We start from the raw sequence: 16,534 nt of genomic DNA on the forward strand, positions 1-16,534 counted from the left end.
AGTCATGTCTCCTAACGCTCATGCCTGCCAGGTTTATCTCTGCTGAGCTCAAACGGGAGGGATCCTAACACACTTGGCATCCCTCTGCTCTTGTCTTTTTTCTAAGTCTGAGCATCCTGCTCGCTATCAGCCACCTTCCGTATACACTACTTAAGAACGCCAGTGGGCTTTGAGTATTAAATGGATCTCATGCTGTCAGTAGGGCTTTTACTCTTCTGCTCCACCTTGTCTTTAAGAACTCTGTGTGATTTAGGTATTAGAGGACAATGTGTAGAAATACAGCAGACTTATGTCTTTATGTCTTTTCCCACTTAATTATTGCTTCGAAAGATGCATTAGTGTCAAGACAGGAGAGACACTCGGGGGAGAGCTACTGTTCTTGTCATCTGCGATCACTCTCTCTCTCTCTGTGGTCCATAGACTGTGAGAGAAAGCAGGATTTTAACTTTCTTGGTATACTGAACTCTTTTCCTCATATGCAGTGCACATATAAGTGGGTGTTTGCAAAGGACTATGGAATAAATGCCAGTGTTTGTGGTTATATGTTTTTATATCTTTGACAGGACATGAATAGGACAATTGGCCTGTGTGTATGGATGCTTTTCCTGTATTTCAGGGGTTTCCTCCAGTACTCAGTACTCCAGATTCCTCCCTCAGTTCAAAGACATGTGTATTGGGCAGATTGGCATCAGTAACCTGTCTGTAGTGCATTCACCATGATGTTAGTGGAAGGTCCTGACAAGGGTAGCAAGGAAAGCGTGCGTATGTGTGTGTGTGTGTGTAAATACTCATGTGTTGCCATGATGACTAAGGAAGCAAGACTGCTGTAAAGACCACAGGAGGCCCGTCTGCTTTAGTTGTCTGTCGTGACGAACGAGGCACCTCAAAATCAACAAACAACTCTGAATTTAAGCAGAAGTACAGCCGCTCATTTAGTCGCGTCGCCTTTTCATCTGTTTTTATTTATGACACATTTATTTTCGTTCACTTGCACATAACAATAAATTCTCCAGCAGCCAGGAGGATTAATTCAGTAGTTGTTGATGTATAGTGGATGAGCACGTAGGCTGAATAGTGATTACCGTAGTCACAGTGCCTGGGAAAAGCTATTTGCACAGATTTATTTAGGTCACTGCAATTGATATAGTATTCCTTCACCAAACCCTTTTCTGTGATATCTGCAAATAAGTGGCTTTTACGAAAGGCTGCAATAAATTTTACGCAGACTTTTTTTTTTTCCTCTTCCGACTAGGATAAAACTCATATTTAAGTGGTAACTTGCACTGAAGTTGTCAGAAGGATGGAGCCTAAAAAAGGATGCACTTAAATACACACACCAGATTAAAATAAAGACTCCTGGGGAATGATACTAGAATGAACATAACACTAAATTACACGCCCATAGGGGCCTCTAAACTATTGCCTAGAGTAAGCTTAAAGCATGTCTTTTATAAATTTACTGTCCACTTTATTAGGACATTCATGCAGCTATCTAATCAGCCGATCATGTCGCAGCAGCACGACGCTTAAAATCATGCAGATACAGGTCAAGAGTTTCAGTTCTTCACATTAAACCTCAGAATGGGGCAAAGTATGATCTCGGATAACTTAAATATATTATAGATGTTGGTATCAGATTGCTTTTTGAGTCTTTTCGGAAGTGCTGATCTTCAGGGATGTGAGAAAAAAATAATCCGACAGACTCTAAAGTTTACACAGCATGGTGCAAAAAAAAAAACATCCTGTGAGCAGAGGGTCTGCATGCTGAAACATCTTGTAGATGAAAGAGATCAGAGGAGAATGAGCAGACTGGTCTGAGCCGACAAGAAGGATATAGTAAGTCACATAGGCACTCTTTACAACCGTGGTGAGCAGAAAAGCATCACATAACGTAACACATCAAACCCTGAGGTGGAGAAGATCACATCAGATTCCACTCCCGTCAGCTGAGACTCTCATGGACACAGACTCCAAAAGGGACAGCTGAAGACTGGAAAAAGACCAGATTTTTCCCCCTAATATCTAACTTTCCGAATTGGGTGAATCTGTGTCCATGAGAGCATTAGAGTCTTTTTCTTGGCTAACCCCCAATATGAGGCAGTGGTAGCTCAAGTGGTTAAGGCTCAGGGTTGTTGATTGGAAGAACAGGGTTTAAGCCCCAGCACCACCATTCTGCCATGGTTGGGCCAGTGAGCAAGGCCCCCAACCATCCTGCTCCAGGGGTGCTGCATCATGGCTGACCCTGCGGTCCGAATGTCCGAATGTATATGTGACAATAAAGGCTACTTAACTTAATCCACTGTGGCCTTGTGCTATTACTCAAGATTCAATGTTTCATGCTGAGATGCTTTTTCTGATTAATTTTCTTACTATATTTTTCCTGGCAGCTCAAACTAATCCGAATTTTTCTTTTCTTTGGAACTCTCATATCAGCAAGGCATTTCCCCTACAGAACTGTTGCTCATGCAGCGTGTTATGTTTTTCACACCATTCTGTGTAAACTCTAGAGACTGTTCTGTGTGAAAATCCCTGGAGATCAGCAGTTTCTCAAATACTCAAACCCATACGGCCCATCTGGTACCAACAACCACGCTATGGCTAAAGTCACAGAGCTCAGACCTTTTCTTCATTCTGATGTTTGATGTGAATATTAACTGACCTGAGCTGATTTTTTTTTTTTGCTTTGTGCTGCTGATTGCAAAAATGAGAAGGTGTACAGATGTTCCTGATAAAGTGGACGGCAAGTTTATATATATATATGTATGTATATATTTGTGCGTGCCTTGGAGCAGATTGGAAATCACAGTAAGCTAGCAAAATTTTAATCATCTTCTGGCTGAATTTTTTGTTAAGCATTGCATGCTGAGAGCCAAAGCAAGGTTACGACGTTTTTTTTAATAAAAAAAGCTTCTTATTATCGACTATTCATTTATGATGCAGTGCAGATGTCAATGTATGTATACTTGCAGAAAAACCTAGCTCTATTATTCCAGGCTGTTTTCCGGGTTCTATACGAGCGCTTCTACTTACACTGCAGAGCATTTTATTGTCCAGAAAATCACATATTTTTCTTTATGTCTTATTTTGTGACTGTGCCATTCTCGATTCGAATAACTGCCTATTGGGCTGTCTATACCTTTTGGAGCTATAAGTAGTCTCAGCTATGCATGTTTCACACAATTGTTGCCACTGAGTGTTTGTTGCTGTTCTGAATTGGTGTCTGGTGGCATTTTCAGTGCAGTGAAATGGCTTGGCACAGTCTTTAGCTGCGATTGAGGCTGCAAAATGAGTAGCTTTGCTACTGTTTATCCAGTAACACAATTAGCCCTTTTAAACACGAATGTGGTCTGTTGGGAGAAAAAAGGCTTTATGTGATTTTCCAGAATGATATCCATGGCACAGCGCTGTAACTAGCTGATTAGTTGATTTTGGATTGACTAGATTTATAGTGATGTCTAGCAATTTAGATTTATTGCGATATCTGGCACTGAGGGACGCGAGCAGTCTCATTTTCACTCAGGAAGACGGCAGCATTTTTTTTAGGAAGTAAAAACAAATGACTCCTGAAAGCAGTGAAAACTCTTTTTTTTTTTTTTTTAAATTGAGTATTTAGGCAATCATCCAAAAGTGTGCCCTTTTTTTTCTGTCTCTCATAGACATGCTGATTTGCTTACTCATGCTACAGTACGATCGCTACGCCATTTTATCTGGTTTCCGAGCCAGTCCTCTGTACTCTTAGCCATTTTGATTGCTTCACTCCTGCCATGTGAATCAAAATCTGCTCACGTTTTGACATGCTATTTCCCAATGCAAGCAGATAAAGCGAAAGGCCATCATCATTCCCAGCATCATTTGAGATGAATACTTTTTAATTAGCACAGCCTGAATCCAATTTCAGTGCCATACTTATGTATTTAAAAATCATTTAAGATAAGGCTGTTTTCTAATCATTAGCCAGCCTTTCAGCTCGTGACTGTATTAAAGCGCCGACCCGATTCAGCTCAGAGCTGATGTTCAGATCAGGATGAGTAAACTCCTCACTCCTGATGACATCTTAGTGAAGATTTACCGAGAACGAGGCAGAGAGCAATTCATATCAATAGCGCTGCCAAACCGGCGTCATCATTCAGCCATTTAAAATGCATCGTAAACTCTAATCTGCATCTCCAAAGACGGACCAGAAAGAAAAAAGAAAGAAAGATTGCTGAGCAGGAAGCTTCAGAAAGCCGTGAATGAAGGATCAAATCAGAGCATTTTCATCCTGTCAAGGTCTGCTGAGGGTTTAATAAAAAAGACCTGTATACACACATATTTTTAAAAAATCATGCTACTCTTTGTGGCGCTGTGTTTTTGAGCCATTTTAAAACTGCTATTTAAAAAAAAAAAGCTAAGGTTGGATGAATCCAGAGTGTCGAGGTTTCTCCTGTCATGCCTGCCACTGCTCTATAATAGCACCGCTCAGTGGTAAAGATAAACTCGTATCACGCACAGCGTGGTGCCGCATGAGTGGAAAAACCCACATGACAACTCCTCAGAGAAACAAATGATTAATTCGGCTCTTTAATAGGTGCATCAGACAATTACACGTATTAAGGAAAAAGTTTTCCAAGTGGCTTCTTCTTGGACTGCTGTTTGGGTTCATTGTGAATATGTGAATATACCTTTATTTGTTCTTTATCTGCTAAAGCTACAGTGTGTAAGACCGAGGTAGTGTATGTTATGAAGAAGGTGTGTGAAAATCATGTAAACACGTGAGAGAGGAGAGAGAGAGACAGAGAGAGACAATAAACACATGAGAGACAGAAAGATACAGTAAACACATGAAAGAGAGACAGAGTGACACAGAGAGACAGTAAACACATGAGAGAGAGACACACAGAGACAGTAAACACATGAGACAGAGAGAGACAGTAAACACATGAGCGAGAGAGAGAGAGAGAGAGAGAATAAACACATGAGAGACAGAGAGAGATCGTCAATATATGACAGAGAGAGAGACAGAGAGAAACAGTAAACACATGAGAGGGAGACTGAGAGACATAGAGACACAGAAAGACAGTAAACACATGAGAGAGAGAGACATAGAGACACAGAAAGACAGTAAACACAAGAGGCAGAGAGACAGTAAACACATGAGAGAGGGAGAGAGGGGGGGGGGGGTTAATATAATACTACAAGAGAGAAAAAAAAGATTTAGGATTGATGGAGTTGGAGCTTTTTCCTAGTTGAATACATGAGGTGTAAACTAGCGATCGGCAGAAGATTCATCCTCGTTGAAGAGTTTCTTGATGAGCGGTTCTTCAGCTAGAAAAGTCATGATAGCCCTCTAGTGACTACATTTATGTGTACTTTAAACTTTGCTGCGTCCAGTGATTCCAGCTCTTACCTGACCCTTGTTATTTTATCCTTTCTTGTGGTTTTAGCTCAAAAGCTTTTTGACAGGATGAAGAAACAAATCCATGGTAAATAAGAGCAAATCCAAAATGCTAATGCTTTATAACGTTCATTAAGTTCACTATATTTCAGTTAGCTAGCTGGAGCTAGGGCTAGCTGCACTTAGTAATCCAGACCACGTGGGCAAAGGCTTTTCATTTATCCCAGTGGTCTGGTCTTCAGCGGTGGCTCAAACCTTTCCCTTCATCCAGAGCTTAGTATAGAAATATATCTACTGGACATCACAGAAATATCTCCTTCTTCTATCCACACCAGTGTCTCAGCGCTCAAATAAATCTACTCGTTCCTGTATTCTGCTCTCGTACACTTTAAAAAAAAGACATTTTTTTCCTGATATGATCGGATTGTGAAGTTAAAATATTCCTTCTTTATTGTGTGTCATTCACTGATACACATTCCCTCTCCAATGTGTCATGCGGTGTTTTTGTCTTATTTGTAATATTTTTGTTTTCCGTAGAGCAGCCAGACACTACGGCTATTAAAGTCGTCCAGACGGAACTACAGTACATGAAGGCAGCGCGATGTGAAGGGACACAATTGCATACAGAAAGTAGGAAGACGTCTTTAGTCTGATTGGCCACCGCTTTTATGAAGCTGCCACCTGCTCAGCTTTTATCGCTCCTCGCTCTCCCACAGTCCCTCGCACATTTTTGTTGTTGCTTCTCCCCATTAGAACAAGAGGGAAATTTCAGTCTGCAGTGGACATGTCGTCTGAGAGCTAACTGGCTGAAGATCAAAAACCAAGCCCTTGTTTAGAGATTTTGCTCTTTTATCTGCTACACAGTAACTGCAACAGTTATACTGATATACATAAATCGGGTTGTGTCCCAAAACTGCTACGTACTACGTTACTACACCATGTGTGTTATTACACTTGATGTAGCTTTGGCTCTGAATTCTATCTGAATATTTAGGCAACTACAAAAATTAGCATCTTAATTTTTAGCTCTGCAACTCCAAAATTTTTGGAACTTTTCTTTTATTATACCTAGTTCAGGGTCACTACACTGGATTATCCAATCTGTATATATCTGATTTTGGTACAGGTTTTACCCCCCAATGTGCTTCCTGATGGTAGCCCCCCATTATAACCAGGCTTGGGATTGGCACTGAGAGTTAACCCTCCCAGTTGGTTTCCTGCTCAGGAATGGAACCCAGGCTGCAGAGGACAGAGCTGCTGGACCACCAGGGAAAATATTGTCCCTAATAGTCTAGGTAAAAACAGAAATACTAATGAAATACTACAAATCCTTAAATCCTTGAGTGTCTTCTTTCATATGAGTCATTAAGCACCACTGCAGGGTGTGACATTACAAAGAAATTCAGTGCTGAACACAGACACAACAAAACAGCCACACATTTTTTTATGGTTAATTTCTATACAGGAAAAAGTATACAAAAGTAAAAAGCCAGTTTTCTTTAAAAATCAACCTTTAAACTGTTGGAGACGTGGCATGAACTCTTTTTTTTTTTTTTTTTTAAATCAATACGGTGCAGGATTGTCACTCAAAATAAACAGCAACCAAAATCATATATTTTTTATTTATTTATTTAATGTTCTAAACTCCTTCCCTTAAGGAAATGACAGCAGAAGGCTTTGTTGCAGAGATTATATGGTTTGGAAGTTTTCTGACAGCTTGTCAGTTTTCATGATTAGGGCAAAAAGGGCAGATGCATTGCTTTAGCTGTTTTTGCAGCTATTACTGCCAATACATTGGTGAGAAAAGCTGCTACTGATTCGCCGCCGTCGCCGGCTTATAAAAGCATTGATCGACACGTGTGAAGAGACGTGTGATGTTAAAGCATGGCCACATGCATTATAATTAGAGTTGCCTCATGTAGGACCGTATATAAAAGAAGCTCAAATGTGATTGGAAATTGGATTTTTGTTGTGTTCACATGTTGTGATGACAGACATCTTAGTGACGTCACTACACGCTGTGATGATCTGAATATCTTCAGCGACAGAAATGTGCAAAGGGCCGGTTCAGGATGACCTCAGTACCAGCTATCGGCGAATACTCGCCGCTCTTATATTGATACAGTGGAGGAAGTGGGATCTCTTAAAACTACTACAACCCATTAATTAACCCATTAACACAATCACAGGGTCTTCAGATCTTCTGCCATTATATCGGATCACATAATACAGATCTGCTACTAATACAGATTTACTGCTTGTATGTTTTTCCTGACAGGAGAAGAGAATAAATAGAAATACAGTGACTGAGTCGTTAGCCCCTTATGTCATTCAGATCTTGCCGAATCACGTGTGTGGCATCGGATCTACAGCCATGAGTATGAAATATTAATGTGGAGAGAAACCCTATTCCCAAATCTTATCCTGCTGACCTTAAAGCTTAATTTACTATTCATATGTTGATTATGAGAAACATGAACACGGCTCAGCCCGTTTGCTGCATAGCGCTCAGATCTTTCTGTTTTATAAAGGTGTATTATTTACTCTTAGATAATGTGGTGCAGCTGCTAGTGTCGATGCCTGGCGGATCTTCGATCTCTGGTTCGATCCTGAGATCGGGTTACTATCTGTGCACATGGCTTTTACACACGGTTCCTTGTCTGTTTGGGTTCCTCACTGTTCTCAGGAATGAAAACTTGACTATGCTAAATTGTCGCTAGGTCTGAGTGTGCAATGGACTAGTATCCAGGGTCTATTGCACTCAGTGTTCCTGGGCTAGAGTCCCACAACTGAAGCTGAATTTAAGTGTGAAGTGTCTTGTGTGAATAGGTGCCGTAATTAGCCTTGGCTATGTCTAGACGTTTAGAACCAGGAATTTTTTTTTTAAGGTTTGTACTTCACTCGAGGTAACCCTGTGCTAATAAATGTGCTATTATTCTATTTTAAGTGAAATCCAAGATTAGCCCCTTCCCCCATTTTCTAATATATCATTATAAGCCCTATTTTCTCCCCCCAAAATAAAACAGTCATAAGGTTTGAACAGCTCTGACAGAATCTCATTTTCTCTTCAGATTGTCATGTCATGTTCCACTGATTAAAGATGATCCTACCCCGCGGACTGTGTCTGTGTAATATCAGTTAATCCATCCTTCATTTGCCAAGGTAATTGTGTCACGAAATCTTTACAAAGGTCACCTGTGTTCGGTTAGGAGGGTTTTTTTTTCTTTTACCATTGCACTGCGTGTGTTTGATTGGATCCGGAGATCTTAAGAGCACTGAACACAGCGTGAGTACCTCGAGTCCACTGCTTATAGCCAGGTCTTCTGCTTTGCACATAGAAACACTTTCTGTTTTTTTTCCCCCCTTGGTTTTAACAAGCACCAGTCAGTCCGGTGTTTGCAGAGTGCTCATTGGCTCCGGGAGCTGAAATCCTTGGCTACATGTCAGAAATGTGTCTTTCCTATTTAACACTGCTTAGTATCTGCTGAAGTTGAATCGAGGTAAAGCTGAATCGAGTGCACTTCAGCGTAAAGAATGAAGAATAAACATGAGAAGGAAAAAAAAAAGTCAAGATTCTCACAATTTCAGCTTCTATAATTGAGGGTTTAGGCTTCATAGAGTGGATTTATATTTTCTTCATTTTGTATAAGTCAATTTCTAAAAGTGCTACTTTTACTCAGGGAACATCTGAAGGCAAACATTTCTTGCTTTGCTCTGTATAAATGTTAGTCTTTGAGGGATTAGGTGGATTTTATCACATAGCTAAAGTCAACAGCAATTGTAGGCTTGATATATGGAATTTCAGATCTGCTTTCATTTTGAACTTAAAGCAGAGTGGATGCACAACTTCTCTAAAAAAAAAAAAAAAAAATCAATCTACTTTCAGTGCCTTTTCAGTTTTTCCCCCAAACCTGCACATGCTTTATCTTCTAGCTCCGTACAGGACAATAAGTCGAGCTGTAATTTACAGGCAAATGTATGTGATTTCTATGGTGTATTTTATTAAACAGGGAGGACAGATTCAAGAGCAGAAAGATGCACATAGAATGCAGCGAGTTGATCATTTTTAAATGGAGTGAGTTAAGAAAAAGAGAACGAAACTCACGGAAGCTGGAAGCATCAGCCATGGGTTTTGGTTGTTCTTGTGAATTTTAATAAAACATGATGGGACTGATTTGGACAGTAGCTCTGAACAGAAGGTTAAAGCCTTGGGGGAGTGCGTGGGAAGTGCATACCCTACCGCACGTCCATGCAGCAATGTTGGATCTGAATATGCAAACCTCTGCACTTAATAAAGAGCACAGCAAGGATTTCATGGAAGGGCCAAGAGACTGAAGGCAAGCCGATCAGCGTGGGCGACTGATGATGCACGTCAAAGCTACTTTCATGTAAAAAGGGAAAAAAAAAAAGGAAAAAATAAAAAGACAGGAATCTGGGAGCTTGTTCTTCAGCTAGTCAGTAATACAATACAGTAGACAAAAGCTGCTTAGTGAGACACAGAGACGCTTCTGTGGCCGCAGTGACTGTGCAGAATTCGTAATGTGAAAGCGGAGGACTATAGCTGTGGCTCCAACTTGCTTGGGACTTTTGTTGGTTAAGGAGGTCTCGAGGGGAATGACACTGAGAGAGATTGCTATTTGCATTACACTGTACAAACAGACAAGCCTTAGCCAAGTGCTCAATGAAGTACAAAGACGTTGTCCTAAAAGTCTCAGCAGAGTGCCAGGAACAGACTTCTAGCACTTGTTCCTCTCCCCTGGCTGTGTAGTGGACCTGACAATCCTTACAGCTGTAGAAATAAGAGATGTGCCTTATAGGCAGCATGTCTGTCTGTCGGTCTGCCTTTTTCTCTCCCCATCACTTTCTCTCCCTCTCTCTCTCTCTCTTCTCTCCACCCTTTTTCTCCTTTCTCAAATTTCTTTCATCCTTGGCGGTAAGAGCGGCTCCACATTGACAGCGCTTCCACAGCTGGCGTCAGGCCGGCTGTATTCACGCCTGTGTGAAATTGGATTGCTCATCCGTTGTTTCTGAGTGGCAGAGATGTAATACCTGATAGCGCCGAGGCTTCGCACAGCACATCAGGAACAGATCCACTGAATCTCCAGAGCCATTTGACTAATGCCTCCACTCCTCCAAGTGCAGTAGGGCAGGAGGTTAAATGAGTTAGGTAAAAGGTTGTGACCCCTGGCACAAAGGGAAATTTGTGTTCAGGTGTAAGACCGCGCTCTCTCAGCAGGAGGTGGTGATGAAGAGGTGGCGGGCTTAAGCTAAAAGCGCCATCCATATTGTCTTGTTGGATACGGGCCAAGAGCTATTTTCTCCTCACTGCCGGCAGTTCAGTGACCCTCATGTAAGCACAAGTCTTATTAGCACTCTTGGATGTTGGCTTTCAGGCATCTGGCAATAAAATTATGGCTCACTGGGCCATTAAATTCAGGTACACCTTTGTTTTTTAACGCTGCATGCTGGAGGGAAGTGAACAAAGGGTCATTCGTTGAGTGCTTTCACAGTCGGAGCATGACATGAGAATCTATTTACATCTCAGCCCACAGGAAGACGTTTAGGATTCCCGCTAGAGCAAACTGTGGGGTGTGAAGGAATTTAAGGGCGGTCCAGATCGGTATTCCGGAACACCAAAATACGGCAATAGAGCGACCTGCTTTGTTCCTGGATGAAAACAGCGGATGAGCAAATTGACGTATGACTGGAATGATTGACAGTTGTGTAGGTATTCTGATCTCTTTGATATTAACTGACGCCCCTGGAAGCCCTGTCCCCTTCCCCCATCTCACATTAATAACGCTATGGCTTGACTTCATTTTTCTGCTCGAAAGATGTGCTTACATGGCGCACTCACTTTCTGTCAAAGGAAACGGAGAACTCATCGCTGTGAAATAAAATAATTGATGTATCCCATTTACATATCATAACATCCAGTTAATTATATTTATTAGTGATAGCACTGAAAGAATGTTGGTCGAAATTGGTTTAGAAAAGGCAGAGTGAGTAGCAGTAAATATGCATATTCAAGTGCCAAGTGTCTAACACATTAGAAATGATTTTAATGGTGCTTATAACCAGACGATGCACCGGTCAGCACTCGGATACATTCAGTCTGAGCAGCAGGAAAATTCAGCTTTGTAGCGATTCATGGTTTCTAAGAAAGATATTAGTCCAGCTATTTGTAAAAGGATTATATCGATTATACAGGCTTTCCTCCAGAGTCTCTGTACATAGGAGAAATTAACGCTTTTTAACAAAACGTCTTGCAAAATTTTTCATACTTATTTTATATTATAGATTTTTTCAGAATGCCTTGGACAAAAGAAGAGCGTATTGGTGTACCAGGAAAAATGCAGCATTTATAGGAACGCATTCGGAGTGTTAATATCAGTTCTTTTTATATACTATTGTACACATCTACACTAGGCATCATCTGAATTAGAACCAGTCTTCGAATCTTTGGTGTGTTTCAAAATAAATAATTCAGGCAGTACACACACACAAAAAAAATCCAATAAATGAATTTGACTTTACAATATATGCAAAAAGAGAGAGCAGGATTTTATCAGTCACCTGTTCAAAAGTTATTCATTTGTCATTACCGACTTCATTAAACATATTCACTGTGGCGTCTATTCCAGTCCTAGTCGGTGAGTACTAATTAGGTCAAGGTGGCCATTAATGTTTTATAACAGTGTTATATATTCAGTCCACAGAACGCCACAGGAGGTCTTTCCTACCGGCGGCCATCAATCTCTATAACTCCTCCCCTTTCAGTAGGTAGCGGAGCTGAACCAATGAACACTGACAATATGAAAATTTGACAATAATTACAATGTACATTAATATAATACCGTGTGCAGTATCACATCATGTGTAATATCATATTGCGTGTAATATGTCCTTAGTTCCCTAGCACCTTTTTTTAAAATATATAACGAATATTTCATTTTTTAAAATTTATATTTAAATTATATTTTTGAATGCATTTCATTTATTTTTATTTGCACATAGAAACACTATGAATAAGTATATAAATATATATAATAAATAAAAATTTTATTTATATTTAATAATAAATATAATAAATATATTTTTCTTTTATATTTATTTCTCTTGAAATCTGAAGCAATCTCTAGCAAAAGATTTTCCTTCTGGATTAAAATTCTATAAAGCTCTATCTTATCTTATCTTATCTTATCTTATCTTATCTTATCTTATCTTATCTTATCTTATCTTATCTTATCTTATCTTATCTTATCTTATAAAAAATATTCAGTCCCAAATTAGTTTGAGGGCTTTAAAACACTTCATACATTCACTTCATGATAATTAGTCAAGAAAACAGTTATAAGTGTATAAATACACTTCATCATAGATGTGCTGTAAGTAAAGGTGAATTAACAGTACAGTAGAATAAAACAAACAGATACAACCATCTCCTCTTTATAACCCTCTTATCCTGATCAGAGTTGAAGTATTCGTAGCCTGTTCTCTGGAACCCTGGGCACGAGGCAGGAATACACGCTGGACGGAGCGCCTGTCCATTGCTACAAACCCACACATTCACACATTCATTCACACCTAGGGGTGATTTAGAGTCAACACTTCAACTCCTGGCATGTTTTTAGGAGGTGGGAAAAACCTGCAGAACATAGCGGAAACTCTGAAGGACAGGGGAAGAAAATTGTAAAAATTTCACACAGGCAGTAACCCGAGCTCTGGATTGAATGTTCGCTGGCCAGCATTTCAACCTTATGGAAAACTGAGGGATATTTTTCCTTCTGCTAATTTTGAAAAGTCAAATACATTAAACATTAATGTCATCTAATGTGTTTTGACATGGCGTATGTATTGCTTCATAAAAGAATAATGCACTGTGCTTATGAATGTGCTTTGATGGTCCAATGTAGGCATCAGTCTAATAAAGTGGCATGGTTTATTTAATGTGTCAGTTTGAGCTTTGTGCCAACACTTGTGGTGTGTGAAATGATTCAAAGTGGGCGTGTCTGGACATTTCATATTCAATAGAAGGAAAAAGATCCCTCAATTTTCCATATGGTTGAGCTGGTGGTCAGCATAGTGGTACAGTCTGACAGGTAGCGGTGTTGCCTCACAGCTCAACATTCCTGTGCTTGATCCCGAGCTCGGGTTACTGCCTGTGTGCAATTTTCTCTCCCTTGTTTTATTCTACTGTAATGTTCATTTGTCTTTCCTAACTGCACATTCATGATGAAGTGTTTGATTGTATGTATTGTGTTAGACCAGTCTCTTTACAAACTAGATGTGTGTGTGTGTTACATTAAAAAGAACAGCAGGAGTCTGAAACCCTGGAGCCCAAATGAACCCATGCTGAGCTATGTCATTTGGTTCATTGGCTGAAGAAGCGCCATCTGTCCAGTTGCTCCCTCTTGTCTTTTGTATTACATAAGGCCAAAATATATAGCAGTGACATTTAAAAAGGTCTGTGCCGAAAGACTTGACATTCAGTGGACTGGCTTCCTTAAGGTTAACTTTGTCCAAAAGCCAATAACAAATGCATGTATGCCCGCCTTGAAACGTGCCTGCCCAAATACCATTAAGATACTTTTTCAGCTGCAGTAGATTTGACCATGATGCTTCAATCACAAAGGATAATACACTGAAACACACACACACACACTGAAACTTTCACTGAGGGTAAATTGACCTCACACAGCCTCAGTTTCAAGTTCCCACTACAAAGCAAAGCCATTTTTTACTTCTCTCAGGCCTTTAGCGAAGCCTCGGAAAGGCAATATATTTATAAATTAATGGGCTCGTTAATTACTTCACTCGTAAAAAATGATATCAAATCGGAGGCAAAGGGCCGCCTGCATACACAGCATCCATTTGGTTTAGAAAGCCAAGTCGTAGTGATTGAACTACCCTCATGCTGTTGCACGGTGACTAATGCCAGACGACGGTGGGCTTTAGAGAGACACGGCGCTCATTTGTCTACATTTCAAGTGGTTGCTCCCTCTGGCATCAGTGACGGATTGTTAAAGTGTGTTTGGAGCCGGTTTACAGATTAGAATCGATATCCAATTGACCATGATTTTATAGTCTTTAATCTGCTTCAGTGAAAGTTAAGGGCTTTCAAGAATCTAGCATTTCTCAGCGTTAAGAGCACTAATCATGTGTTAACACGGTCATTTTTATTTATTGTTTTAAAGACGAAAACACTTTCAAAGTCGATGTACTGCTAATGAAACCAAATTCTTATTATAAGATTGCAGTAAACAAAATATATCAATATTCAACTTATTTAAATAAATAGACATTTATTTGCTGAGTTCAAGCTTGTCGTAAACATTTCTAGAAAGAAATTTAGAATAAAAAAAAAAAACTACTATAAAGCCTGTAATGGATTTATTCGTGAAACATCGAGCTGGATCATCTTATATTTGGTTTATATTGATTTCATGATCAAATATGAATTAAATGCTAACTATTCTCAAGATATTTTCACTTGCTAAGAAGGTTTTTTTGTTGAAATTAAGCTCTTTTTTTTTTTGCATGTTCAGCTAAAGACAATACAATTTGCGTTGGTTTTAACCGAGTCAGTCCCGTCATGTTTAGAAATAATTAACACAAATATGTTGTGTTTAAAGCTGTCAGAGTTTAATATATATATTATAATATCTATGATTTTATATGATGTATCTTTCTGTTTATTGTTTATAGTTTGCTCTTTATTAAAAGTTATACATCTTAGATATAGCATTACCAAATGTTAGCGATAGATTTATTGTTATTCAAATCAAAACAATCTTCTTCTTTTGCCAGAATAGTGTACAAAAGCCTAGCTCTTGCTGTTGCCTAGTTACATAATAAGCAGCTTCACTTAGCTAAAGCTAGCTTTTATAGGTATATAAATGGATTAAAATGCTGTTATAGGAAAACAATCAGTGACTAGGTTAGCCCAAAGTTAATTATATGCAGTATATTCTTCATTCAGTATATTGTTTATCTTTTTTTTTATTATTTTTTTTATTTTTACACCACATCGTTTTCTAACAAGAACAATTGATTTATTTAAGAACAGCATGGCATACTTCTAATACCTGAGATTAATTTTATTTATAGATAGATATAGAGATATATGGAGCTATAAACACTCCAATCCAACAAGCACGTTAATATAAACTACAGCCTCAGATTCAAGCATCCAGCAGTGCTGTGGTAAAACTTGGCTTACTATTAGTTCATGATATTTATATTCATCCTTCATTCACAGTAAGATGTAAACTATTAAAGTTGCTGCTCCAAGAAGAAGAATTGAGGTGCAGATACACACTAGACAACGTCTATTACACTTTATTAGCAGTGTAGCACCGATATCATGTCTCATGCAAAAAAATAAATCAACAGGCAGAAAGTTAGACGTGAATAAGAAGAAAAGAAAAAGAAAAAAGAAAATCCGTAATGTGATTGAATAACGATTTAACAGATGAATAATGATTTAACAGATGAGATGTCCTTGTCAGGTGCACTTCCCCCTTCCTATTAACACATATTTGACACAACATGACGCGAAATGTGTTAAAACAATCGCAAGACAAGATGTTTCACAGGGAAATTGGCAGCACTTTTGCTCTCTTATTTGATTTTCATCTCTGCACATCCCACACATTAGGTTTTATTTACATTTTTTTTTTTTTTTTTAAAGTAGTATTTAGCTACTTAATATTTTATTTTTAAATGATGACCTATAAAATCTTTGGAAATGTGATGTTTGAACTTTTCCATTGATGTATCTACAGTAACTGCTTTATCTCGGTCAGGGTTACAGTGATGCCTGGCAGCAATGCATTCTGGGTAGGCTGCCTGTCAAGCACAGGGCAGAGATCTAAATATTTAAGACAAAATATATCTAATAAAGTGAGCGACCTTTCCCACAGTATTGTGTAGGATATAATACACACACACACACACACACACACAGACAGATAATTATAATCTCAGCATTCTCATACAGTAAGATATTGTGACAGGCGATGGTAGTGTACACTCCATTAAGTACACTCTGTGCATCAATTCTGAGTATTCAAAGTTGCAGCTGTGCTCCTCAGCAGAAGAAGCAGACCATGAGAGTGTTTGTTTTCTGATGCCTTAAATGTGCTTCCGGAAATTCCT

General features: G+C 39.1%; 1 protein-coding gene across 2 annotated transcripts in view; it reads left to right on the forward strand.

The window, feature by feature from the left end:
• The window catches only part of LOC131345641 (kelch-like protein 29), a 183,155-nt gene that overhangs the window by 67,736 nt on the left and 98,885 nt on the right, over positions 1 to 16,534 (forward strand). The gene's annotated exons all lie outside the window — the stretch shown is intronic.

Source organism: Hemibagrus wyckioides, linkage group LG25 (genome assembly GCF_019097595.1).
Source record: "Hemibagrus wyckioides isolate EC202008001 linkage group LG25, SWU_Hwy_1.0, whole genome shotgun sequence".
Taxonomy (NCBI): domain Eukaryota; kingdom Metazoa; phylum Chordata; class Actinopteri; order Siluriformes; family Bagridae; genus Hemibagrus; species Hemibagrus wyckioides.